Genomic DNA, 20,973 nt, shown 5'->3' on the forward strand with positions numbered 1-20,973 from the left:
GAGCGGGTGTCGAGATATTTTGCGCGAAAGGCTATTATTGTTGACCGCCCATCAAATTTATATGCATAATAAGGATCTTATGTGACTATGTAGAAGTGAATATAACTCAGTGAGAGCTGGTCTCCCATCTATGTCGGCATGTATGTATTTAAAAAAAAAAAATATATATTGGTTCAAAAAAGGTGGGTAGGCACTGTGGCCAATGGTAGCTATAGGTGAGTACCACCTCTGCATGACGAGGATGCATCAGAGTAGGCCGAGCATAATTTGAAGTGCCATCTAATTAAAACTTAAGAAAGTTCAATTATATGGCAGTTGAGAAGTGTATGTGTAAAAATTTCATAAATTCTGAACTTGGTTTGATTTACAAAAAGTAATTTTAAGCTAAATACTGCGTGGTAAGTTCGTATTAATTTTCAACTAAAGTATTTTTTATTTCATTTACAGCACTAAACTTCTAATTTTCGCCTAATTGAAATTAAATTTCTACGCTTGCCACCACTACTTGACTTGCACTTAAATTTCCACTGGACGCAGTGAATCTATCAAAAAAATCTACGAAAATCAACTGCTTGAACATTTAGTCAATAAAAACCTCAACTGCCGGGGCAACATTTTCGCAGCCCCACCCATATACATATAAACACATATCCATAGCTAACTATACACTCTTATATATGTATATATAGTACATACATATGTATGTATGTAAGTTCATAAAGAAACAATTTATTACATTTAATGGGGTGCTAAGAAACCTAGCAGAGCAGCACTGAGTTGCACATTTTTACGGTGTTTTCGAAGTGAGTAAACTGAATTTGTGACAATCACCATGTGATGACCTTAAACCATTTATAAGAGTGCTTAAGAAACTAAGAGTTTGCTGCAGGGAACGCAAGATAGCAAACAAAATGAGCTAAGAAACAATGAGTTGCGAAAGCATAGGGAAAGAAAGGCGTGTTAGTTAAAGGACAACGTCGTTTCTGGCGACAAAATTCGATAATTATTGAGCTAGGATAAATGGGCGGGCCACAGTGCGGAGTTGTGTTCACACCGAAACATACAGTTCAGACGCAACTACGTGAACACCGCATAAAGGCGAAAAAAACCTCAGTCACTTGGCTCATAAAGCGATTGCATAAGTACGGTGAATTTGATTTTTTCTGAGTTCGAAGAAACCCCTAATATGTATTATTTTGTTACCTACATTTGTATGCCATCGAACTCAATCATCTGCTACTTTTCTCTTTTACGCAGTGCTAATTCCAAGCAATGGAAGTTGTTACAAAATGGAGTCGATGCAAAGCAAACAAATAAGCTTTTGCCTTGAATTTTCACATTCGCGAAAACAAACGTGACCTCGTTTAATTTTTTAAATAGTTCACGCTATCGCGAGTCTACTGTATGCACGTATACATATGTAGGTAAGTTGGTATGTTGGCCACTTTTATTGGGTACATTTGTTATACATATGCTTGCGTTGGTATTATAGGAGGATAATAAAATTCAAGTTGCCGCCAGCTCGTAATCTATGGCCAATGAGGAGAATTTTATTGCGTGGTTTCATTTTTACTCTTTTACTTCCTTTGATTTTAGCAGATTTTATTGAAATGCTTCTGGTTGCGGTGGAGTAAAATTTTAATGTGGCTTTAACATGAACACTTGCTGCAAGCCTTTAAGACTTTTGTTCCAGTCAATAGCCACCGAACGTAGATATTTGGTTTGAGCAGAAATTCGAATATAGGCCAGTAAGAGGTTGGCTGATTTCCTTGAATATTTTATCAACTAATTTTAGAAAATAAGTTCGACGTAAATTCAAACTGAACGAAAGTTGTGCAATCTTTAAAAGAAGCGGAAAAGTGGGTTACAGATAAACTCTCCTTTGGATATTCTCGAAAAGACTGCAAAAAACTGCGACTTCCCAAGAAATAAACCGTTGTTCCAACAAAAATACCGCTACTCTCAATTATGAAGGTACACTACTACATTATTACATCAATATTAAGGTTTTACATTTGTGTAGAAAAAAAAACAGTTTATTTTAACTGAAATCAATTAACAGTCAGATTAAAAATATTTCGATGTAGTTAGAAATCCTCTAAAAGCATTTTAACTGTTATTTTATTTAAAATATGTTAGGCTTAATATTTTACGACGTCAACACGTCTTGTGAATCCCCTAATTGTTATAAATTTTTAACCGATATCAAAAAAAGGAGAAGGTTATGAATTCTTCGCAATATTATATTTTTTTTATGTATTTACCGCATAACTTTGGATTTCTATTATTCTTTTTTTATGGAGAGTTGGTACCTCAGAGGTGGTCCCATACAAATTTTGCTTAGATCCGATCATTGGATCATGAAGAAATTAACGATAATTTTAAACTTTTATATGAGAATTGAAGCCGTTTTTTTTGCTTGCAAATTACTTTTTTTTTTCATACCTCAATTTTAGTATAATCTAAAGCAATTTTATACAGACACCGTTGCAGTTATGAGCGTTATAATTTAACCGTTCAAATTGACTTTATTTTACCGATACAATTTAAGCATTATTTCCTGATTATTATTTGATCATATTATATCCCTTATTTTCAGATTTAATTTTTAGATCAGGCCATGATTCAATAATACAAGGTTAGATAATTATTGACAGCTGCGGTTTGACACTCCCTTACAAAAGGTTGCATTTCTCGAAGGACGAAGAAAGGGGAAGAATGAAATATTTTGGTGCGAAAATGGTAGTAGAACAGTACGCAAAGTAGGCAATTAGTAGTGAAACTCCTTTTGTAAATTCTAATGTATTTGCAGGAAATCTGGTATTTTAAACGAAATGTTGAACGTAATATTGATATATCTACGTGAATTACGTAATTTATGTGCTATTTAAGGTGTTCTTACACGGTATGTATTTGCATCTGTAAATGTGACTTTTTCAATACATATATAATTGTGTATGTCTGTCAAATTCACAGTCTTTATTTAACTATTTAAAAATACTTTCTTTGAAAACGAAATAAACTAAACTCAGATGATTCTATCTGTGTGTCAGATGAAAATAGAAACATTTCTATTTCGTATGTACGTGTATCTGCTTTGTACAGAAACAAATCTAATTTGCCTTTACACGATATGTTGACATTTCCATATGTAAAAAGTGGCATGTACACATGCAAATACATATCGTGTAAGAACACCTTTAGCTGTATAAAAACTGCAAAATGACTCAAAATTAAAATAAAACTACTATGAGATTGATGTAAACATCCAATTTAAAAACAGTTTATGTTTTCATCAGTTAAATATGCTTCATATGCATATACATATAAACATATTGCGCAAAATCTTATACTTCTATTTCACACCAAAGCTACACTGTTTCCATGTAAATTTGCAAAGAAGCAACACTGTGCCACTGCTAAGGGAGCGGTGCGAGAGAGACAACTGTCAGTTTATCGAACCTTGTATTATTGAATCATGAGATCAGGCAAGATTTAAATGACCATAAAGACCGTTAAAACGACACACTGTGGCAAATAGTTATCACCATTTACCACTTCCTCACGATTGCAAGTCATGCAGAGTTCGCGAAAAATTCCGAAAGCATTGTCCGGAGGATGCATCAGATTAGGTCGAGCATAATTTGTAGTGCCATTAATTTAAAACTTAAGAAAATTATAGTAAATGACAATTGAGAAGTGCATATTTAAAAATTTCATAAATTACATAAACGAAATCTTTGCACATGCAGCAGTGTATAGCATGCATTTAGGCGCTTGGTGTTAGTAGTCGCGCCTAAACATAACGATTATTCTTGATCGAAAAAATAAAAATTAAAAATTAAATGCAATGAACTAAGAATAAAAATCTCGACTTTTAGCTGTTAACTTCGGGTTAAATTTTTAAGAGATCCTTAGTTTCTAAAATACCTCAAAGTGCTCGAATTTCTATATTATTTCTTATTTTGGTTTTATTCAAATGATTTGGGAGAAGATTATTTCAATATTTGCAGGGCCTACTGCGAATGCAATTTTCTCAAAACAGGAAACGCTGGACCTCCATCGGCCCTTTTTATATTAAAATTTTGCTTCAAAAGAAAAGCGAGGAAATGTCTTTATTAATTCATTTAAATAAGGAATTTTGATAAGTTGTAAAAAAAAACTGTCAGATTGGCTAAAAAACTAATTTGCCGTTAAAACTGTGAACATGGCAAGGCTGCTCACGGAATTATCGCGGACAGCTCGAACTTTATTCATGCAGTACAGAAAACGATTTCTAATGGAGTCATAACAAAATATTTAGTACTGTCGATAACGACAGTGAAAACAAATCAGTGATGGTAATGACCAAACTCGATATCGATAACCATGTAAATGACTATATAGATTAACATACTGAAATGTACAACGATAACGTTATCGAATGTATATCGCTAGAATTTATACTGGCGTAGTCGATGATAACAAATACGTATATAGATACAAGGACGGATATATACTAAAGCCAGGTTTTCGTATTATATTTATTTTGCTTATTTGGCAACATAGCAGCGGCATAAAAATAATTCCCAAATCGCGTGTTCTCACTTTTGTAATTTAATTTCACATCAGCCAATGAAATAAAAAAATAATTACAATCCACCTTGACTAACTATAAAATGGTATAAAGAATAATAGTTTTCAACGTCTTTGTTACGTTTCTACATATTTTTTTATTTTTTTTATTTTAGCAATACAATAATATCACAAAAGAATTATATCATCAAGTGGCACAATGATGAGCGCCATAAAAAATGATGCACCATAACGATTGTTAACAAAGGACCTCAACCAAAGTGTAGACAAACATTGTAAAGCGTTGAACTAGCAAACAAGCAAAATGAAGAAAAAAAAAAACAGCAGAAGAGCAGACAAAAGAGTTAAAAAGCGCTCAAAAATAATCGAAATGTCGAACGGACGCTGCCTTAAAATAACATTAAGTCACATTTAGTTAAATAGAAAAAACCAACTAGCCAGCAGACCAGCCAATGACCGTTACGGAGCGAGGTGAGCTGAAGCACTTAATTGTAAACAGAATATACGCCTTTCTATTTCCCCATTTGAGTGGGCGTTGCACAAACGCACAAAGACGTATGCTCCTTTCCTGCAAACCTAATGGGAAAACAAATTGAGGAAGGCAAGCACACGCACACACACATAATAAGTATGTACCTATTGTCGCTGTCCAGCTGTCCATCTCGCCATTATCTAGCTGGTGAGCGGTGAGCAGATGCTTTCGGTCAATTCGTGTAAAAATGTGGCAATATGACGAAATTAGGCGCATAAAAAGGAAAGTGCGAAGGTAGCGAGACGAAAAGGTTAGACAAAATGATCAAAATGCCCCGAATCGACAAGAACATCTGTTTCCGTTACAATAAACGCAAGCAAATGATGTGGAAATGTAAAATAGATTTGTACATCAATTCGGCTATTCCTTTTTTTTTTTTGAAACTGTGCACACAAAATAATGTGCCTGCAGGGGAATTGGCTATTCACTTTTTCTATTTGAAGGTCTCGAAATAAACATAGGCGTAGAGGGAAAATCAGGACGGGTTTTTTTTTGGATTTAAAAAAATATTTTAAGTTCTTGAGATCGTAAACATATAGGTCTTGGTAAGTATGTGTTTAATGAATTCGAATTAATTCAGGTCTATAGAAAAGCTGGTATCACTCTTCAGGCGAACAGGTAGAAGCGCTTTTTGAACCTATCATCAGTGACCCCCCCCTTTGAACAATATTTACAGGCCACACTGCTTAATTAGCCAATGAATGAGGAGAAACTCTTTCGTCCTCTGAAATGGTGTTTAAAGTTTTTTTCTAGCCAATGCGAAAGTGGTTTTCTAGTTAAAATTTAATAAAAAGAAACCAGCTCGCTACGCCATTGAGCTTGCTTTGCTTTTTCTGTGCAGGAAGGTTAACAACGGTATTTTTCGTAGTCAAATACGCAGAAACGCAGCCCGCAACTCACTGAACAAACGAAGAAAAGATAATGACTGGAATTTTAAGTACCCGCATTTAAAAGCAAATAAAAAGCATGGAAGTACTTGTCAAAAGGAATTTTAAAATCATAAACAATGTACACTCATTCTATAAGAGATGAAGAGAAGGAAGCGATGTGTGTTAAGGAATTGAAGTTTTGGTGTTATGCATCGCATGAAGCCATCTACATATCGTCGTTTAAAGTACAAAACCGCGTATGTGAGGTTTCATAAATTATTTTCTAGAGCATAAAAACACTAATATTTCAGAATGGTTCTCTTTTTTTATAAAGCCATCGCATTTCTGGCTAGTATATTTCTGGACGCTTAAAATACTAAATTCATATCATTTGAAAACTTAAATCAATTATTACAAAACTGATTTAAATTTAAATGGTTTTGTAAAGCTTTGTTTCATTTCAACTGAACTGTAAAAATTAAATATATTTCACCCTATGAGAGCCAAACGAAAACGTTTAAGAAGGTAGTAGTTTGAAAGTATTTTGAAGAGGGTTGCTTCCTTTTTTAAAATTTAAAAGATTAAATTCAAGTCAGTTAAACGAATTAAAAAAATATCGAAAAGGGTTTACAAAGCTGCCATTTCTCAACTATATTTAAGGCGTTGCCACATGTTTAAAAAATCAAAGTAACCTTAATTCATCAGTTAATTAAAATATGTTTGAAAAAAGTTTTCAAGAGTGATGCCACCTGTTTGGTGAGTCGAATTTAATTAACTGGCGGAGTTTTAAGAAATCTTTAGTTGTAACACTTAATGTTTTAAGGTATTTGAAGAAGGTTGCCATCTGTTAGAAATGTTAAATACAAATTTATTTACTAAGTGAAATTAATAATCAAAAGATGGATATCAGTAGCAAAGGGTTTAAAGGGATTTTTTTCTGAGCTGTATTTAGTATTTATAGTGGCCACGTATTTAAAAAATCCAATTCAACTTAATTTATCAATGTAATTTAAATATGTGCCACACTGTCAGACGAAAGAAAAAAAAAAATTTGAAAATACGTTTAAAGATTTTTCAAATTGTAGTACTGAGAAATGAATGTGTTTTAATATGAAATATTTGGAACTTTTTGAATACATTACAATTCTGTTACATAGTTAGCAGTAATATTATCGAGAACGCATAAGAAATATATTATATTATTTATCACGCACCTAATGCATTGCCACTTTTCCGACTGGGTACTTAATCGATATTACTCATACGCTCCGCACACCTAAAGCAGCATACATACGTATGTGGCACAACAGCCATCTGCCGATTATTTGCTGCATATAAAATTTCACTGCTTAGTAATTTTGAAGCATCCACGGAAGCATGCCCGGTTGTACACAAATAGGTTCAATTTGCTTTGATTTTACCCTCGAAATTATGAATATTAAAATTTTAGTCCAATAACTATTTTCTTTGCTTTGCTTTCGCTGCTTACCCGCTGCAACTGCAATGAATTTAAGATTGCTATGGCAAGTCGACTCTTTTATTTAATTTGATTATACACATTTACGAATTGGCTGCCAGCTTTGAAACCATCTCCATTTCAACTTGATTGCCTCGCGATGCGCATGCTCTACGCATTGCATGCCATTCTGTTGCAAAAGGCTTTCATTTATTCGTTAATTAACAATCATCCTTTTCTGAATTGCAATTGGAGCGTTAACACAAAACCATTTCTATAGAATCTCTTTCAGCAGAGTTCGAGTGAAATTTCAACATTATGATTACTTCACTGCCGCATATCTGCTGTGTATTTTGCTTGGCCTTTTACTTATCCGCTTTTGTCATGCTATTGAATCCCCCACGCGTCTGTCTGTCTGTCTGACCCAGCGGCAAATTGAAGTGGTCAATTATGAAATTGTAAATGTTGTAGCCATTAAGAAACGCTTTACTTTAATTGACACTGCCATTTGCCACTCAAATACTCAAACATCCGACTACCCCCAACTTCGTTGGCACGCCACGCCTTCTCAGCCTTCTCAGCCATATCAGTCCATTTAATCGATTTTGTATTACATTTCTCTGTGCGAATGCGTTTCTGCGTGGGTGGGTGCGTTTACGTTGAAATGTCATTCGACTTTAATTGACTTAATTTGCATGGAATTAAGACAATGCCGGAAGGGTCCAAGTACACCGTCACAGCTATGGTGGGTTTTATGCATGTATACATATGCATGTATACATATGCATGTATATATCTACATACGTACATGTGTACATATGTAAGTGGTTGAGAGAGCGACATAATTAATGATTATTCCTGTTATTCTTTAAATGATATTTAATTTATTTAAGAACAGATGAAAGGAGCCATTTTTAAATCAACGGAACTACTGATTCGAGAGAAACCAAAGCCGAGCGCAGTGAGTTTGAAGAATAAATTAATTTTTGGATTTTTATATAGAAAATGGAATTAGCTTGTACACACTCGTACTAGCGCTACTTAGTGTTAGGAAATTTTAATTCTGCCAATAACTATTTCCGTAGAATGACACAGTGCCGTAGTAAAACTTAGGAGCTTAGGAAGCTTTTGGCCCTTAAGGGCTCCCACTAGATAGACTAGCGTACAGTTGACAGCAGAAAGCAGAAAATCTCTAACTTAGTACATATGTAGTGAATAGGTGAATGAGGCAGTCTATAAGGAAATCATAAATAGACTATTCTCGCAGCCAAACAAAGTAGCCGTGGAGCGAAAAATGTGCAAGTATTCTAAGTGATTGTAAATAAGTAGCAATAAGAATATTTACACTGAACCAAAAATCCATCTCTGGATCAAAGAAAAACTTTTCTTAGTTTAAGGTAGAAAATTCTTCCGAATGCGTAATTTTTCTTTGGAATGTGTAAAAACGTGCACGAAAATATGGAACCGTAGATGTAATCTATCATTTTGAAGAAATGTTGGGCATGAAACGAGGATACAGCTTCCTTAAGTGCTGTTTCGTTCCCATTTTTCTTAATTTTGATTGCTGTTTTTCTTCAATTAAGAGAAGTTTTTTTTGGGTGCATGGATGCATATGTTGGCGCAGATTATTTGTATATACTCATTAATTTATGCAAAAATGTTCTTGTGCGCATGTGTTTTTATTGTTTTGGTTACTTACTGGTTACAAATGAGCAGCATTTGTGATTATGTGATGCCATGACAAACAGCGAATGTGTCAGAAATATGAACGGTTTAGTAAACATGGCATCTACGATTATTAAGCGAAGCAGATCAACGTTGCATATAAGTTTCATGTAACAGCATAAATTGGCACGTAAACGTTTGTAACTCGCATTGATCCCATATGAGATGACTTTGTTTTGTAGATAATTAAATCAGTGATATGCAAACAAATTAGTTTAGGCCAAAAGAGACACACAATTTATTGCATTGTGTTTAAACGGCAAAGCTTTTATTTATCAGCAGGAATGTGTTCTTCAACTTCCAATAGGAAAAGTTTTGCTTCTCAGGAATTAGGTCTTACATGGACATGGAGAATAGAAGGACAATAAGAAAGACAAAATAATGTGCGATTTTCCTTTTAGAGAATTTGCCTGGTAATTGAATGATTAATTTTATATCGAGTTGATTCCTTATTTTAACATGATCTATAAATCCATTCAAAATTTCAAGGAACCTTAAAGCGTCTAATTAAGGTCGTTTTCTTACTTTCGACTGTACTCGCCATTACAGTACAAAAACAATTTATATACATTTCTTAAATTGTTTTTGTAGGGTGCCATTGTTTTTAAAAATGTATCTGATTGTAAAAAACCAAGACCAATTGTTTTACATCAATATCTCATTGGCATATTTCATTTATCTTTTCTGTACGAAAGATATTCTATTTTGCAAATGTTTTCTTTAATTGGATTTCCATATTGTAATATTTCATTGAATTGATGTATTAAATAAGACTTTAAAACAGTGCCTACCACGTTTTAAAATATACTCGGAGTACTCTCTTATTTGACTTGACATAACTTTGTAATGTGCAAATTTACTTATTAAATAAACGAAATACGGATTTTTAACAGGTGGCAACCCTCTTTAAAAATATTTTCGAAGCAAATCTTAATTACCTATATTGTAATACTTTATTTAACTTACAAAGGAATGTAAATTGATTTAAACAGGTGGCAACCCTTTTCAACAAATTTTCATAATTCATTGGTTTGTCACCCATATTGTAATAGATAAATACTTCATACAAATTATTAATAAAATCGAATTTAACTTTTTCGTAATAAAGCTGCCTTAAATCACGTTCGTTTGGCGTCCACTATTAAAAATTTCGATGAACTTATAGTTTAACCCTCATTAGACCTTAGGGTCAAAATTGACTCTGTTTAAATTTTTAATCCGATTTACTCACTTGTCTTTAGTGCGATTAATCAGATTTTTTACTTTATTTTTTCCTGTTAAGAAACTAAATTTTTTTTTATGGAATTTTGCATTGTAATTGAAATATTTTTTGTGGCTATTGTTACTAATTGGTCCCAAAGGCTATAAATGACCATATTTTCACAAAACAGAGACACTTAAAATTTTCATTGGGATTTCCCAGTGGAAACAATTTCGGACAGTTCGTTTAACACCCCGCGTGGAAGATGTTTCTTGTGTCAGCCTGATATTAACAAAACATTTCCCTCCATTTTAGAGCGGGTGAACGGGTGGTCTAGGACACCCTGTATACTTTTAAGTGCTTTGCTCGCTTGAGAATTTCTCTACTTACAACTAAGGCGAGGTTTGAGATTGTAAATTCATAAAGCATATCTCCATTTAGATATATACTCGAATTATCTGGAAGCTTTAAAGCTTTCTAAAATGCATTGATGAATTGAATTACAGATACAGATAAAAGCAAAACTATTTAATATTGAAGTTAAGGCCGTTAGCTGTTGAACAAGGCCAAACATTTGAGGAAAACTTAGCCACCAATCAAATATTGCAGAGATAATTCAAAATAGATTGGTAAAGATATCAATAACTAATACTAATTTTCTAATATGAAATACTTTTGTTACATGAAATCCACGTGAGCGTTTAAAATAGTCAAGAAATCATACAGCTCAGTGCGAAAATACTAATTCCAGCAACCGTAGTAATGACAAGAGCCGCAGCATGATATTAAATACAATGCATGCCTGAATAACCACACCACTAGCATGGCATCCATCTTCATATGGCAAACAGCGCTGTGGGTTTTGCATAAATATCAAAGCATATCAAGCCGAGAGTGCCTGCGAATGACTTCCCGCTTAGTCCACTCCGATCTGCTGCTCCATGGGCCTTGCCTACCACATTTTTCCTACCGCTGTCGCTTCATCCAATGCCACAATCATTCATTTATTCATTTGCTCATCCATTCCATGCTAAGCTCAGCCTTCCATTCATTCGCGCTGTCCCATTTAGCCATTGGACTCATCACCACCGATTCGGTAAGTCATTCGCGCTTCTGCACCCATACACACTAACTAAACTATTCGTCCAACAACAGCTCCCACTGCCTGCTCGTATGTGAATTCTCGCATAAACATTTAGTACATATGAGTACTATGGCTGCACATATGCATTTATGTATGTATTGGATATGTATTTTGGCATGGCAATTACAGCGGCATTATTTCTGGTTGCTGTTCATTTTCGCCCAATATATGTAAGTGCATAACTGTTTTGGTTGCTGGCGTTTTTGCCGTTCGCAGCTCTTTTCATTTGACGTTCCCATGACAAATTTTTTCGGCCGCGGCTGCCATTCGCACAAAGCCTATTGTGACACTTTCGCTGGACCATGAAAAATCTCGGCTCTCTGTTGTGGCACATGACCCTTCTGGCTGCACCGCGCTCGTCCACACTGTGGCCGTGATGTGGCGTTGATGTAATGCTGTTGACACCGCTGCAATGCGCTGTGGCCCCGGCAGGGCCTTCCCGGCTCGTTGGCCATACTAATTCAGCTGCTTTTATTTCTGCCTGCACTGCTATTGTTTTTGTAATTACTTCAGCTCCCTGTGAATGCTGGCTGGGTGCTGCTGCTGAATGTTGCTGTGCATGAGTGTAGTTATTGTTGGCCAGCTCATGGCTTGCTGCCACTGTTGCATCTGTAAGTGATGATGCTGATATTGTAACTGATGGCTGCCCGTGTTGCCAGCCGTTGTTCTTGTAGTTGCCATCGCTTGCTCGCCACAGACCCTTACTGATTTCACTTTATTCATTTTCGCTGCAGCAGCCACTCTTGTCGTTCTTGTTGCTGTTGCTATGACAATGTTGACATTGCTGATAATTTATTTGATGTAAATGTATGTACAGAAACTTATCTAGCTGCTATCCGCACTCCATTTCCAGTTCAACCAAAAGCACTTGATTATTTGTTGGTCTTTTTTTTTCTTTTTTTGGAATGTGTTGCATGTTTTCCGCAATTTCATTCCCCAGACTCCAAGCGTATTTCACTGCTTTTGTATTATCTTGTCATTACTGCAGAAGTCCAGTTATTACTTCACTCGGTTGCCATTTTTTCTGTGTATTACGAACCCATGAGTTGCACCGCGATTAGGCCCAGAGGGGCTCCCATTGTGATGGGTTTATGGGGCATTCAAAAGGGTGCTTGTTGGTGTGTCTACTAAGTACTCGTATATCCGCGTTTTCCTTAGGTGGGAGATTTCGTCGGTGGTGGGTTGCTTCTTACACGAAGTTTTCATATGGCGGTGTCAACCTCTTCACGATACAGGGAGTGTAGTACTCTCAGTCTAAGCTATGTCTCCTTCCAATTGACTGAGATGCCTTCTCGCGTTAGGCCTTGGTAGAATTCTGTCTATTAGACAAGGATATCTGCAAGTTGCATGCCCTTAAAAATAAATAAAATAAATTTAGATCGTTGGGGTAACTGGTCTTTGATTTGCGGAGACAGCTTCCAAGTCAGTGCCCCATTTTATAATGGCAGAGCAGTCATCGGCGTAATGGGCGATTGTGAATCCCTGCGTTGGCGCTGCAAACTCGGGGTGGTAGCAGTTGAACAGTCTGTGGCATAGCCTCTTTAACCCTTAGGTCTTTTCTCTGAAGAACTTGGATAGTTCAAGTGCACCTAGTATAGTAAGGGGGCATGCTTCCATCTAGCAAAGAAGGCCATCAAATAATTGCGGCGTTATGGCATACAGTGAATCTTTCAGTAGCCATGCTGATGTGGGGATGGGACGGGAAAAGAGTAAGGTACTATAGCGCGCCCAAGTTTTGCCGAATGCTTTTTTTTTTATTGGGTGAGTCCTAGTAAAACTGCCTTCTTATCTACATCAAATTTCGTATAAATCTTCAGAACAAACACCAAAAGACCCGTTTTGGTAGAAGGTAAAAGGTTATAAAATTCTACAAAATTAATTCTCCAGACAAAACCGATGTTTTCGGGCAATTTAGCAACAAAATCAATGCACTAACTATCCAGTTTAAAATAGAATATTGAACCCTTCAACCCAAATTACACTTCAGATTATTTTAGAAAATATTTAAAGTGTTTAAGATCTTTCTGCCAAACTTTTCACAACTTCCTTTGTCCATTAATTATGCAAATTAGTGTTCATTTGAATTTCTAATGTCCCGCCATGTCATTTCTGCGTACTCCAAATATTTACGGCAGTCGAATTGCATAAGTAAATTTCCATCGTCCAATTCAATTGAATATTAAAAAAGTTGAAACTTTTAGCAGCAGACATTGCTATCACCAGCGTGACTTTGTTGAATCTCAGCGGCGTTGCCGAACTTCTGCCACACTACCCGCCCCAGCAGCAGTCTAATTATTTTTCCCTTCGCTCCTCTTTCTGCCGATGTTCAACATTTAACACTCGGCATCACTCCCGCGACAGATTAAGTTTGATCGCGCATTTATGCATAAGTCATGCATCGGTAATTGATATTTCGCAGACATTTTATTGGAGTCGTTGTCCCGGTCATAAATGTGAACGCAGCCACTCGTTGACATTCATAAAATTTTGGCGAATTTTTGAGTCTGCTGCAAAATTCGATAAGTTGTTGCCGCCAGTGCCCAGTCGTCCGCCTCGGTGTGCGTTGTCCTTTTATTCGTTGCACGTTGCATTGGTGCGCGCCAAGCCCAATTTCGGCTATAGCGACATTCATAGCGCAATAAAGTGATGGAAGCAATGGCATTTATTGTACATTGTTGTTGCAGTGTCGCAATATTTTCCGCTTGCTGTTGTTTATGGGGCTTTCGTTCCCACAGCTAGCACTGCATACCGCACTGGCTGCTATTGTCGTTGACATTCTCCGCTGCTTTAAAAGTGTTGCTGCTGTCACTTCTGCTGCCATGGTGTGCTGCTGTCGCCAAATATTGTTGAGTAACTGCACTGATGACTTGGCGTAGCAATAAAAAAAAAAGAGTAGAAAATGGAGAAAATCGTCATCATCGTCAACAATAACTGTATTTTAGCGACGTCATTTAAGTCAAATAAAAGCCCTCTCCTTCTCTCCCAGGCTGTATGGAGCTGTGAATAAATTAAACTTCATAAGATGTGATTTAATGTTTAGCTACCGGCTGCAGCTGGATTTGGCGGAGCGTAAGCGACTGAAGTTTTTCCATATTCAATGGGCGTGAGCTGGCAACGATGACTAAGGGCACTTGTATTTGAAAATGTATAACTTTGCGGTTTTGAATGGATTTTAGGCGAATTACAGGCTCGTAAATCTTTTGCTGGGGACAAGTGGATGATGACAAAGTAGATATGCTAGACATTTAGGAAAGTATGTAAGGAATTAATATAAAAAAATGTATTATTTAGATTATGCATTAAATCAATTTTAAAAAAACTTTTCGCTAAAAGTGACTTTGGAGTTTTTAATATTCCGGGAGATGTACATAGTTCAGTAAAGTTAAGAGTTCGTTCCGATGGCTAGGAGAGGATATTAACATACCTGTATTTACATGACTTTAAATAATCCAGATTTTCCCAAGAACTCATATCGATTTTCTAGTATCGTTTGCCCTCAGGTGGTTTTAAGTCGGGTTAGTCCACCTGCTGTTGATAACCTTGTTAGAAGTCTGCTCAACTCCACATTTTCTAAAATGCCACTATTTCTGGGGACGAAGCAGATACTTGGAGAGAGCAGAGACAGGAAGATTTAGTTATGCCAGTTGTTGACTGCCATTCACCTGGGAGTGGCCAGAAGTGATTGTTGTGCGTACGGTTCAAATCGCGGCTCACAAAGTCCGAACATTTATATCTACGTATCCTCTGGGTAGCAAAGAAACCTCCGTTTGGAAGCGGAGCCAAAGGGTTTGGGCCTCGCCATCTTAAAACCCCTTCCAATGAAAAGTAAGAAAAAGCATCGGATGAGACCACATTTTTTTGACGACGACCACGGCAAACATATAAAGGACTATGATTTGAGGGTATGCACCTGGAATATCAGGACCCTTAATAGGGAAGGTGCTTCTGTCCGGCTGGTTGATGTCCTCGGGAAGACTAAGGCTGATATCACCGTTCAAGAAATTCGATGGATGGGGCAAGGCAAGGTAAGCGTGAAGCCATGCCACGTCTACTATAGTTGCCATGTAAAGGAGCGCAAATTCGGTGGAGGATTCGTGGTAGGACTGGGACTCCCTCGGTGAGTACTGGCGTTCACCCCGGAGACGGACGTCTAGCCACAGTCCGTATCAAAGTGAGATTTTTCAACATCTCGCTCATTTGCGCACATGTCCCGACGGAAGAGACGTCCAATAATCTATCCTATGAGCACTTCGTGAGTACATATGAGCGCTGCTCCCGACAAAATATCAAAATCGTGCTTGGTGATTTAAATTCCAAAGTGGGCAAGGAAGAGATATTTGGCACCACTATCGGAAAATTCAGCCTCCATGACGAAGGGTCCGATAACGGACCTAAACTGAACATCTTTTCAGGGGCCCGAAACATGGTGTTATGTAGTTGAATAGCTCAGTGAGATCGGAACCCGTATGCTTGCATGTATGTATAACAAAAAATTGTATTTGATCAAAAAGGTGGATAGGCACTGCGGGTAACGGTTTGTTTACCCTCCTTGAATGGTGATAAGCCATGCAGAGTCCGCAAAATTCTCCAGAAGCAGTGTCCGGAGGATGCATCCGACTATGCAGAGCATACTTTGAACTGCCATCAAATTAAAATTTAAGAAAGTTTTATCACATCGCATTTGAGAAGTGCATGTGCAACAATTTCATAAATATAATGAAGGAAAAACCCCCTACGGCGAATACCGCAGATGATTTAACGATGAGCTGTAGGGGCTTTACAACGACACATATAGACATAGTGTAGCGAATTAAGATTCAGCGGATCCGCTGGCTTGGTCATGTCATTCGAATGGAAAGAAAAGCTACAGATCTGAATGCATGTATAATGCAGGTAACAGAGGAAGAGGAAGGCCACCTCTGCTTGGAAAGACCAGTTGGAGAAGGACTTGACATCACCTGGCATTTGCAGTTGGCGTCAGTTGGCACAGAAGAGAAACTACTGGAGTACTGTTTTGGGGTCGGCTAAAATCGCTTCGGCTGTTACAGCGCCAATAAAGAAGAAGAAGAAACCACCAGGGATGAAATTAAAGTGAATTAAAAAAAAAATAATAAAATAAACTAATTTCTTCCATCTGTGATAAAATTTTGTTTTATTTACTTAAGTTATTATCAGCGTAAGGCAAAGCCAAGGCTGGCGTGCCGTCATCAAAAGAGAAGGCAAAATTACTTGGCGATGGGCTAATAGAAAAACAAATACAACTATTACATTAGCCACAACAAAAATGAAGCAACAAAAACACTTGAGCAGCTGTAGCACTCAATTTCCTGGTCACACCTGTCACAGACAGTCAGCAGCCAACAGCCAAGCGCCAGGCCACCGAGCAATGGACGCTTTCCAAAGTGCTGCCGTTTACAGTCATTTAAATGCACGTTTTCCGATGTCAAAGTGCCCATCAGTCTAGGCTGGCATCATTGGCTGCGGCTGCGGCTGCGGCAGCGACTGCTGTTGCTATTGCTTTGGTTGTTGTTGCCTTTGTCATTCCCTTATTCTTTGTTATTCGTGTTGTAACTGTCAGCGCGACATTTTTCTCGCACATTTTTTTGCGCCCCACACTTTGGCTGAGGCCTGCGGTAAAACTTTATCCTCACGTTAAATAAAAATCATGGACCAGCGAGCCGCAGTTACCGCAAGCAAAAACAAGAAGTAACTAGACTCCATGTGCCATGTGCCTTTGAATGAGGGTTAAGTGAAAAGTGAAGAAAAAAAAAGAATTGGCAACAGTAAATTTCATTAAAGAAAGTTCATGGCTGCTGCGTGGGGCGACATTGTGAGCATATGCATGTACATATGTATGTGCGGTGTGTAAATTTAACTCTTAGTTAAGTTTTGCTCTTGCGGTGAAATCACGATAAGGTAAAAGGCAAGGCGTGCGTAAGTTAAATGAAGTTCACGTGGGTCGACTGGCAGTAGGTAAGTAAGTTATATTACAGCTACAATAACAACAGCAGGCGGAGAGTAATGCACGGCTACATAGTGACTACAATGCCGCACCTAATAGCGGCAAGTCTATTAAAGTACAACTAGCGAACTACCCACATTAACGTGCTTCCACACACATGCACGTGCATCTATGTGTGTGTATTTGTATGTCTGTAGTCGTAATAATAACTTTGAAAGTACTTACTAACGACATTATTAAAATAATATCGGCATTAAGTCGAAACTTTTGCTACTTCATATTTGACTTTACACAAACTAGTTGCGAAAGTGAAGCTGGGTTTTCGGAGCTCTAACACGTGCAGGTGCATGTATGCGGTATGTTATTGATACTACAGATATATGACAACATTTTTGTTTTGGAATTTGCCCTACTTAAGTTATATTAGACGATGTAGGATCAATAAAAAATACACATTTGTACACACAAATGTAGTGGTAGTACAACTGAATCATTTGGGTCATGAAGGTCTTCACCCTTTTGCATAGAATCGTCAATACATAGGTCCTTAGCGGCAACAAGAAGGCGAGACGGGTCGATGATGGCATCTACAATGGAACGCTTATCAAGAATGCTTATCAACCGCGATCAATTTGATTTTTAGTTCTTTGATCAGAACGCACCCAAGCGGTAATGCTAAGCTTCTGGTTTCCGGTACTAAGTACTAACCACTGATCTTTGCCGCGGCGATGGCGATTACCTTTTTTCCTAGACTAGAGTTCCCTACAGTTGGACCAAGTATCCAAATCTCGACTTCCGTAACGTCCAAAGTTTCCAATTTATTCGCATAAATTAATGATTTCCTCGAACTCCAGAGAAAATAATCTAGGGGCGCTAAATCGCATGACCATCGTGGCCAATCTTTGGAAAAGTTGATAAAATCGTACCTTTTTTTAATTTGAAAGTAAATTCGGTACAGGCACACTGTAATAAAATAAATTTTCATCAAATAACTCTTATTGTTATTGAATTTTTAACTCATTTTCTGGCGTGGCCGACTTATCCAATAGCCTCTCTCCTTTGTTACGAAACTTACAAATGATACAAATGGTGGTAAATGTAAAATAACTGTAGTTGAGTGCAACGAATATATTATATTACTTAAAAAAAAACAGATCGCAAGGAAAAAAACAGATTCAAGGAAAGCGATTACCTTCTCAAAAACATATTTTTGTGTCGAAGTGCTCGAAGAATTTTTTATAGCCAAATTTGTTGAAATTGAGTGCAAAAGTTAATATGGTCTCGAAGCGAGAGATTATCCACCTACTATACATATATTAGAAATGTATGCATGTCATTTTAGGTACATTTATCTACTTTAAGGTAAAATGACTCCGCAGACAAGTTAAATTTTGAAAGTTTAATATTTCATCCCTGGTGGGATATCCGCTGTAAAATGCAATACCAGAAACAAACAGTTGATTGCCAATTGTTAAAAAAATACTCCGCAAAATAAAGCCAAACATACCTAGTGTTGCATGAAAATGTGCACTCAATATGTTCTCTATTGAGCGTTAATCGAGCAATTAATAATTGAAATTTTGTATCGTAAATCGAGCTGAATTAGCGCCCTAATCGAGAAAGTTAGACTAATTGCTCGATTACTGCTTGCATACTTGCTTTTGTGCAACCATTTCTTCGTCATTTCCTGGGGTGGAATGATGAAAGGCCTAGACTCCTATAGTAAAACCTCCAAATCTTGCTGGTTAAATGTTTACTTTAAGGTCTCAGATCTACGGTGACCATTCGTACCGATTTTGAGAAAATTGCCTCGCTGAATATTTTTTAAAAGATAGTACGTATAAGTGTCCCGTTTTTACTACTTGTACCGATTAAATCCCGATTTTCAGAGTTTTTTGATTAATTTAATAAGTGTCACTCTGTACTCTGGCTCAAAAATAATTTTTCGTAAAAAATGTGGCAACACTTTCGTTATCAGAGAGAACTTAGAATATAGGGAGCCATAAAAATAGCTAGAATATTTGGTTTCTACGATCTTTGGTTATGTTTTATTCTGTAAAATTGCTACTCTCGCTATATTGCAGTCCATCATTCTGTTTAAATTTTTTTAAGATTTTTATAATTCTTTGTTAAGTTTTTTTAAGGACACTTGAATTTAGTGAAATTATAAAGCATACTACTAATTCTTTACTGTAGATACAGTGGCCAAAAATAAATGGAGAAGAGACCTTTTAGCATTCTTTGGCACATCCCCTTTCGACTATTTAATGTTTGTTATTTTTTATGAAATAACAAAGACCATGTAAGTCAAGGTTTCAAACTTTGTACAAAAATTAGCAAAATTCGAAAAAAGATCATCAAAATTTTGAGCTTTTTAACCCTCTCACGCCCGAATTGAATTGGGTGGGGCAACAACTTTTTGTATGGCGTCTTACTGTTGGTTGGGTCTTAGACTGGTATAAATTTTAAACGTCTATGATTTCTGGTTTGACCATTATGAAATGTTGCTTATAAATGTTTACGAAGGCGCTGAAACTAATTGGTTCCATAATTATGTCAAAAAATTTAGCTTTCTGCCTTCACAACATTTCAAAGTATAACTTAAAATAAGCAGTTAGAAAAAATATTTCAAACGCCGAGATTTATAAACCAAAATGTTAGTGCTACACATTCTGAACCATTCTTTGTTGCGAATTCAATTGAAAGTGTAAGTTTTAAGTAGCTAGGACTCACCGTTAATTTTTGGTAAATTTATTTTGTGGAAGGTGTTGCTCATTTTCTCCATACAAAAAAAAAATTTTTGATCATTCTTTGTATGGAAGAAAATGCGCGAACAAAAACTGCAAACATTCACCGGTAGAGTCCAAGATACTTCAAACTTGCATTTCGTTATATTAAAATGTAATGGCTACAAAACTGGACGCTCAAAAAAATTCTAGAAAATCTGCTTAACTTGCTTACAATTTTGATCAACATTTCGTTGCCTTAATATAGAAAGGCCCTATCTCACATCGTCGCTGAAATGCACAAAGCCGTAACTAACTAAAATCTTTTATTGCATAAAACGATGTGAGGCCACATAATTCGATCAAATGCATCATAATCAATTAAAACGTACATTTTCGATTTTCAGTTAGTTACGACTTTTTGTAAATCAGCGACGATGTCAGATAGGGCCTTTCTATATTAAGGCAACGATTTGTTTGTATTCATCGAATTTTTATAAATGTTCCACAAAGCTTGAAATTTTGATTTAAATATTTTTTTTTTTAGATACACAGTAACTTATATTATCATAAAAACTAATAAACAAAAAAAAACAAAGGTAGCCAAAATTTGATATATATTGTGTGTATACATCTTTGCGATCATTTTACAACGCTTTTATCAACTTGCAATGTTGTGTTCCAGAAACTTTCAATGTTGTGTGTCCGACACCATAAAGCAAAGCTTTGAAAAGCTCCTATAAAAAAGCATAGTGAATAGGGCGAGGTAGATGACATCTAGAT

Source organism: Rhagoletis pomonella, unplaced genomic scaffold (assembly GCF_013731165.1).
Source record: "Rhagoletis pomonella isolate Grant_MI unplaced genomic scaffold, Rhpom_1.0 Rhpom_scaffold_00001, whole genome shotgun sequence".
Lineage (NCBI taxonomy): Eukaryota > Metazoa > Arthropoda > Insecta > Diptera > Tephritidae > Rhagoletis > Rhagoletis pomonella.